Genomic DNA, 8,706 nt, shown 5'->3' with positions numbered 1-8,706 from the left:
AGTGACCATTAGTAAAGGGTTACCCCAAGGCACCTGGCAGGGAGGAAGCTCAGGAAATAAATACTCTCACCTGACTCTTTCTCTTTCCAATCTCCTACCCAGTGGGCTCCTTGCTAATGGAAGCCAGCAGTAAATCAGAGGACCTAGCGAGCCTGTCATTATAGTCTATGCTGGTGGCTTCCTGGGGGCACTGAGCAGGTTGGAGTAGGGTGAATAATGGAGGTGGATGCACAAACAGCAGGGATCCTATGCAGAAAATAACTGGTATAACTTCAAAGGATTGAAATGTGAGTATTTTCTCTGTCTCTCAATCTTTTTTCAAAGGGCTGAAATGTGAGTATTTTCTCTGTCTCTCAATCTTTCTCTCTCTCTCTCTCTTTATCTCTTTCTCCTCCCCCATCACGGATGTGAATAATAACAAATCTTTGGAAAAAATCACAACAAAATATTTACACAAGCAGTGAGTTTATAAATAGAAAATTGATAGCAACAACAATTTTAAGAGACTATATATCAGATATGTTGTTTGTCCCTTGAAGGCTTTGTTGGTAATAAAACATGGACTGAGTCTGTGAGTGTGAGCCAGTGTGACAAATCCTCTCTTCTTAGGGACTAAACAGTGGGTTGACAACTCCATAACATATAGACAGCAGTGTTGGTCAGTTTAGTGAAAAATCTGGTCTTCCTGTTAGTTACCTGAATAACTCAGGGAAACAAGCATTGTGTATTTTTTTTTTCCTCTGAACAGCTATCCTATGAAAACCTGAAAAGTAATAATAAAATATTAAATGTTCTAAGGAGATTTTTTAAAATTATGTTTGAAAACATTCCTGGGAGACAAGTCCTACCAGGTTTCATGAAGTAAGTTTGCAGCCAGGACCATGGGAAGGGAGTGGCAATCATGAGTTAGAATGAGGCTGAAATACAAATCCTTTTGTCTCTTTAGTCCCCACAGCTAAGCTGAGCCCCATCTCAGGCTGTAGTGACTGCTGTGGGACATGGGAAAATCTGAGTCTAGCTGGAACACCTTAGCCCCATTTTTCTTTTTTCCTACAAAGCTATATTTGGTAATCTGGAGCCTTTGTGTCTGGATTGAATTTCCTAAGTGGTTCTGAAATTTACCATCTGCATAACTGAGAAAACTAATTAACTTTATTTTGCCTCGGTTTCCTTACAATAAAATGGAGCTATTAAAACTATGAACTTGGCCAGGCGCGCCACCTCACATGCCTGTAATCCCATTAATTTGGGAGGTTGAGGCAGCCAGATCGCTTAAGCAAAGAATTCGAGACCAGCCTGGGCATCATGGCAAAACCTTGTCACTACAAAAAATACAAAAATTAGCTGGGCATGGTGGCGCAGGCCTGTAGTCACAGCTACATGGGAGCCTAAGGCTGGAAGATCACCTAAGCCTGGAAGGTCAAGGCTGCAGTGAGCTGGGATTGCTCCACTGCACTCCAGCCTGGGCAATAGAGTGAGAGACCCTGTCTCAAAAAAAAAAAAAAAAAAAAACAGAAACAGCTGGGTGTGGTAGCTCACACCTGTAATCCCAGCATTTTGGGAGGCTGAGGCAGGCAGATCACCTGAGGTCAGGAGTTTGAGACCAGCCTGGCCAACATGGTGAAACCCCGTCTCTACCAAAAATACAAAAATTAGCTGGGTGTAGTGGCCGGCTCCTGTAATACCAGCTACTTGGGAGGCTGAGGCAGGAGAATTGCTTGAACCCGGGAGGTGGAGGTTGCAGTGAGCCGAGATCACGCCACTGCACTCTAGCCTGGGCAACAAGAGCGACACTCTGTCTCAAAAAAAAGAAAAAGAAAGAAAAAGAAAAGAAAACAGAAACAAACAAACAAAAAAACCTATAAACCTGATAGGTGTTTGAAACAATTTAAAAATGTAATCTATGTAAAGGCACATACATACGGTTTAGTAGAGATTTTGTCTATCATAAAAAAATAATAGTATTACTTGACCAGGTTACTCCTCTGGTAAAAATAGAATCTAGATTTTCAACATATTTACAGACAACCTCTGTTAATGACATGACTTCATTATATCTAATCTCAACTCTCCAAAAGACCACCGAAACAAACTATTGATCAAATGAGCTCTAAGTTCATCAGACTCAACTACAGATGGAAAGTGTCCCAAGACAGAGTCTTAAGAGTGTTTTAGAATGAAAGTCTAAGACAAAATATTTATAGGGTTGGGAGATTTGGTCTCAAGTGATCTCAGGCAAATCTCTCAAGACAATGAATGAATTGGGAATGAGTAAAATTTGTCACTAAGGATCTCTTGCTAAAAATACAAACTAAATAAATGTACATTATGCCAGTTCTTTTATTCTATATATATTGCATAATCAGCACGCTATTCCAAGGTAATTAGCACATATTTGTTCCTTAGAGGTTATTCCAATACAGTGCATGCTCACATTTTAAATGTTTTCTATTTTGAATTAATAGAAAATACTAAAAATATAAGTAGTGGGACTAAATGAGGATGGAGCTTCGTAAGTAAAGTTTATCCTACTACAACATGCAGTGTGAATGGGTTTTTCAGCCATAGACCAGATGACTGATTCTGAGATGAAGAAATGAGAATTAAATGTGAATTTAAAATAATAGCATTTGGCTTTATCATGAAGAAAAAGAGAATAAATTGTTATAATCTTCCATTGAAATGCACTGCTTCTTATATTTTCTTGTACAATATAAAAATTCTGAAACAACATTGAATAATTTGAAAAAGTCTCTAATCTTCTAATAATTTTCAATACAAAACAATAAAAACAAAGACAGAAATTTAAACTTTCATATTAGAATCTAGAAATGTGAATGATTGCATAGCTCTTATTACTGCCAAATTATTTTATCTGGCTTTGTTTCATTACATAATATTATATAAACCAAATTTCTCACTTAATTTTTTAATAGTTAAAGTCTTCTTGAAATATGTTTTAATCTTACTTAGATTGCCCTGTATGCATGTCATTCCACAAAAATGCATGTTAATCCGTGCTAAGAATATACTTGTTTCTCTCATACCTAGATTGTCTTCTCAGAACTGAATATAAATCAAATATCATAGGAATTAATTTCTGCAACCCCGACTGTCTTCTCAGAACTGAATATAAATCAAACATCATAGGAATTAATTTCTACAACCAATTCTGTCACTTTCATTCAAGCAGTGAGTCATTACCTAATATTTTAATTATTGTTATTGAAGTTTGAGATAACTGGGAAAACAATTTTTTTATTCCTTCCAAAATAGTTAATTTCACTAAAAAGTCTGGTAACCAAAGGAACGTATAAATAGAAGAACACACACACTGAACACCTAACTAAATCACCTAACAGGCATGGTGGTTTTTGCTTACAATTAGGGAAATTTTCAGTCAGAAAGGAAGGAAAAAAGCCTTTAAATTGAGACTGCTGTAAGCAAATCAAGGTCCATATAAATGTAATAATAAGAGCAAATATTGTCTTCATGGCAGTTATGAGCCTGATATGTGCTAGACAATTTCAAGCTGTCTATGATTTTATTATTTTAAAAAGAGAGGAAACTTAGCCTCATAAAGGTGATAACTTGTCCAAGAGTATATATATCCATGATGTGATAGATAGAGCTTCAATTATATTCTGACCCCCAAAGCCATTTCCTACTGTGTCATACTACATTGTCTCAAAATCCTATTATGTGAATTCTGAAGTTTGTACTTGGAGAACAAAGAATGTTTCCCATGGACCAAATATAAACCATTTGGGTAAAAAGTCAGCCTACAGTTGCCTTACAGCCTGCCTGCCCAAGAGGGCCTCCTGGAGGAATGTGAAGATCTCAGCAGGAAAATAAAGAAAAAACAATAACGAAACCATAAAACTAGGGACCATACTAGACATCTATGAATAAAAATCAGAAGCAGATAACTGGAAGAGACAATTTGCTCCTGATAGGAACCCATGAGTAACAGACTGCCAGTAATGGTGCTAGGGTTTGGTGGCCTTCAGAGATTTCATGGAAACTTCTCTCAATAGAGAAAGAATCAGCTTTAACCAACTATCAAACCCAGAGGATGCCAATCCTAGAATAATGAGAAAGTACAAGTTAAGTAAGATTTTTCCTTCTATGGTAGACTGAATAATGTCTTCCTGTCCGAAACGTACACACCCTAATCTCCAAAAAACGCACATGGATTTTGCAGATGTGATTAAGTTACAGATGTTGAGATTAAAAGATTGTCCTGACTTATCCATGTGGGCCTAATATCATTACTTGGGTCCTTATGCAAGGAAGGCAAGAAGTCAAAGGCAGAAGGAGAATGCAACGTCAGAAGTAGAGGTTGGATCTGATGAAGAAACCTAGTGAGGGGAGGAAGAGGAGGTTAATTTTAGGTAGGGAATTAAGCAGAACAGCAAAAATAAAGTAGTTCATGGCTTCTTCCAACTGTAGGTGTCTAGCCCAAAGAAGTTCCAGGGTGGCCTGCGTATATTAATTACTGAACTAATTAAAAAGTGACCAAAGGATGTTTTGTTACCTAGGGGTTTGGGGACTTGCACTGGACTTTACCTAGTGGTCAGAGATTGGCAAGACTGTACAAGAAATGGAGAAAATAAATAAAGCTGTTTTCTGATTATATCATATGAATCCTAATTTTCCAAAATTATAGTACCACATGTGAACAGGGCCCCCTTTGAATTAGGTGACTGAATTAGTTTGTCTCTTCATTCTCCAGGGCTTAGACTTCCTCCTACACTCCTATTTTCCTAACTCCTGCCAAATCTTTGCATTGCCTCCTTTCTCCAGTATCTGCTCCAATGAAGTTCTCAGTGTCCAGGTTCCCCACATTTTGCCCTGACTACACTAGGTGTTACCAGCCTTTCATAATCCCTTTTGTTTATAAAAATAATAACTTTGTAGTAATTGTCAAAGTATATTTTTAAAACACAATTGTCACACACACAGCACATATCAAAGTTTTACTTAACTCAGTAATGAGGAAGCTAGTAGAATGAAAAATGAAAACCAGGGATTTAATATGGTCAATAAAAAATGGTGCTGACATAGGATTGCTAAATTAGATGACAAATGGATTATACTTTACAGGACAGTATAGCTATAACTTTGGAAGTCATCAACCATAATAAAAATAAAACAATTCAGTGTACCTAATCAATTCTCTACAACTCACATTCTTAAATACAGAGTTGTAAAATGCCTGTGTACTAGTCAGTTGTGATTACTAAAGTCAACCAAAGGTACATTTTCTAAGAGTCATATGACTCTGAGGTAGGTGTGCTAGAGAATGCTCTGGCAAAATTTTAAAAGGTTGCATAATCATCTTTCTGCTTCATCTCCAAGATGAGGATAATTCTTTCTAACATCATAAGCAAATCAGTAAAGAATTTAAAATTTACTAAATACATTGAAATTACAAAATAAATACTGATTTCAAGGACAGCAAAATTTACTAAATAATGATAGACTTCTGATTAAAACAAAATTTATGTTTACTTAATACTTATGCTAGATTGTGCCACATCAGTTTGGTTAAACTGGGATTTGTATTTTCCTGAATCATCTTCTCTGAGTGGTGGCAGATGTGATTTGGAAGGTAGAGGTTTAATATTAGCCATGATGCTCAGGACATTGGGGTCAGTTATGGTGATGCTCATTTGCAGAGGTGCCTAGAAAATTCCCAACTCATCTTTATTGTCCTCTGTTGTGACCAGCTTGCCATCCCCACTGAGGGCCACGCTAAATAACAGCTTCTCCAGGCCCACAAACAGATGTTTGGCTACAACCTCATAGAAGTAATGCCTACACAGAGGTAACAGCTTCTTGTAGACATCTCCATGGCATCCCCCTCTGCACAAACTTCATTGTCTGGGCAAAACTAGTATTTACCTTCAAGCTCTGACTTACCCACACAGTAGTTGCCAGTGTTTTTGGCAGACAACTGGTTAATGACTCTGTCTGATCCCCTTCCTCCTGGTCCAGACCTTCACTTCACTCGCTCCTCCAACAACCTTGTAAGGTCTAATCACTATAGTAAATCTCTTGTTCCCCAGATATTCAAAGTGGCTCTTTTTTTCTGACTAAACACAGACTGATGCATTCCTATTATTTTACAACTATGATCTCTAATTTCAACCCACTCAGATGAGATATTTCCAACCATATTCTGACACAAGTCTATTCACTAAAATGATGATATGATGATGATGATGATGATGATGATGATAACTAACACTTGCTAGAAGGCTGGCATGATTGTAAATGTTTTGCTGCCAAATGCTCAAATGTTTCTCAACTCTTAGAGACTTTGTCCATTGTCTCTCAAAAGGATATCATGTTTTAGAATGTTAAAAAATATTACTCTCAATCCTGGGTCATATTGGTGTGAAAGGATCAGAGGAAAATCTAGAGGGATGATGTGGGTAGTTAAGTTATTCGAGTAGTAGGGCAGCCCCTAGGTAACTATCATTACTGGTTTTCTCAAATATTAAGAACCAGTGGTAAAAAAGGATCATGCACACATTTTTGACTCCAAAGTTGGAATAACAATACTTACTGGGAATTTGTCACATGTCAAGTACTTTGCAAAACTGTGTACATATGTTACCTCATAAAACTTCCCCAAGTCCAATAAATAGAAATTGTCAAATTCTTTATTTGGGTGAAAAAAAAAATGAGATTGATAAAGATAACTTGACCAAAGCCACGCATTAAAATATATATAAAATTGTAATGGAAACTGCTAATTGTCTTTCTATATTCTATGAGTTTTAGCCAGACAGATATTCACAGTAATAATGACTTTATTCCCATCCTCTGTTGAAACTAGGTATTGCCATTTGACTGTATTCTGGCCAATGGAGTCAAAGTCAAAGTGGAAGGAAATGACCCTATAGAAAGAAGATGTGTTCTCTTTCTTTTCTCCTTTTCTGATGCTATAAGACAGATGTCACGGCTAGATCTCCAGCAGCTATCCTGAGTCATGAAGTAACCTTGGGAATGACAGTTGAACACAATGGAGCAATATGCCATAAGAACCCCAAGTCCTTGGTCCTTGTGCAGAACCTTGCACCAGTTTACTCACCCCATTTACTACATAGAAATTCCCTGTTTCGGAAACTCAGCTTCTTGTCTAGAAGAAACCAAAGTTTCCAAAAGCTGGGAATCCATTTCCACTTCATTAAGGACAAATTCAAAAGCACTTTTCTACTTTCACCCTGCAGGCTTGTTTTCAATTTAAGTCTGCAATACGGGGGAAAAAAAACATAATCCAATGAACATTGTCTCATTTCTTATTTAAAATACCAAGATCTATTCAGAACGGAATAATATAGAGAAAACAGCAAAATAATCTTATTAGAACTTGGTCAGACCTTGACCCCAGCGGGAGTTCTCCATACAAATCTCAAATCCAATCCCCCGGAACAGGTCTGGAAAGGCCCAGTGGAGCCCGAAATCAGTGTCTATAAAGATTCAGGTTGTTAATGGGATATAGGTTCAGTTGCCCATATCTGTTTTCACTATTTTTTCTATCATTCTTAGATAAAATAAGGCTCAAAGGATTTGTTTTTAAGGTAGAGGCCCTTGGACCTCCTGTTCGAGTCTTTGGTGGGAGCTTCAGCATCTCCTTGGCTCGAAATGGACCCCAACTGCTCCTGCACCGCTGGTGTCTCCTGCACGTGCGCCGGCTCCTGCAAGTGCAAAGAGTGCAAATGCACCTCCTGCAAGAAGAGTTGCTGCTCCTGGTGCCCCGTGGGCTGTGCCAAGTGTGCCCAGGGCTGTGTCTGCAAAGGGGCGTCGGAGAAGTGCAGCTGCTGTGCCTGATGTGGGGACAGCTCTGCTCCCAGATGTAAATAGAGCAAACTTCACAACCTGGATTTTTTTTTAATACAACCCTGAGCCATTTTCTGCATTTCTTTTTATATTAAATATGTGATTGTTTTATTGTCATAAAAGAATTTTGACTTGAATCTTAAAAAAAAAAAAAAAAGAAGGTAGAGGCCCTTTTTCTACTGCCTCTTCTCTGCGAAAGCAGATAGCTCTGTTGCATATTTGACTTAATAGAGCTACTGCTTTTAATGTATTAATCCTTGCAAATAAAAATTGAGTTAAGTCAGCCTGTCTGAAATGGAGCCTCCAAAACAATGAATAACAAATATGCAGTAGATGTCATAACCCAACAGTCTGGCAGTGTGCACTTGTCTTCATTTGTAAAGTCTCTTTATGTTCACATATATCTGAGGGGCCCAACCAGGGTTACAACAAAAATTAACCTGTCAAGAATTGCCCTCATTCTCAGGAGCTTAAGATTACAGTCCGGTTTCCAGTTTTTTTAATTTTTAGAGCACCAGATGACCTATTTCTACAGTAAACACATCTTTAAGACCATTAGAAAAGTTGCCCATATTGGTATGGATGTAAGCCAAATTAAACTGAAAGACATAATACGAGAATTTCCGGGTGATGGTTTTATTTACTTGCATATAATCATCCTCTCATTGTATTGAAATTACTGCTACTATGGTAAGTGACAATGTGCTGAGTTCAGCTCTGATTTTTAAGAAAAAAGAATTTTTTCTTTTCAACTAATATGAATACTCACATGCTTGACAAAGACTTTTCAGATTATTGTGTAGGCTCAGTCCTCTCCTCACATGCATTTGAGAAAACATATATTCCTGGTCACAT

The 8,706-nt window shown here is 37.5% G+C and overlaps 1 pseudogene across 1 annotated transcript; it reads left to right on the top strand.

The window, feature by feature from the left end:
• The first annotated feature begins 7,611 nt into the window (after window positions 1–7,611).
• Window positions 7,612–7,988, top strand: LOC112626460 (annotated as a pseudogene). Its single transcript, XR_003119893.1, has one exon. The product of XR_003119893.1 is annotated as a metallothionein-1F pseudogene (transcript).
• Window positions 7,989–8,706: the final 718 nt, after the last annotated feature.

The sequence above is a fragment of the Theropithecus gelada genome, chromosome 6 (genome assembly GCF_003255815.1).
Source record: "Theropithecus gelada isolate Dixy chromosome 6, Tgel_1.0, whole genome shotgun sequence".
NCBI classification, from domain to species: Eukaryota; Metazoa; Chordata; class Mammalia; order Primates; family Cercopithecidae; genus Theropithecus; species Theropithecus gelada.
This window is presented reverse-complemented; position numbering and strand designations above follow the sequence as displayed.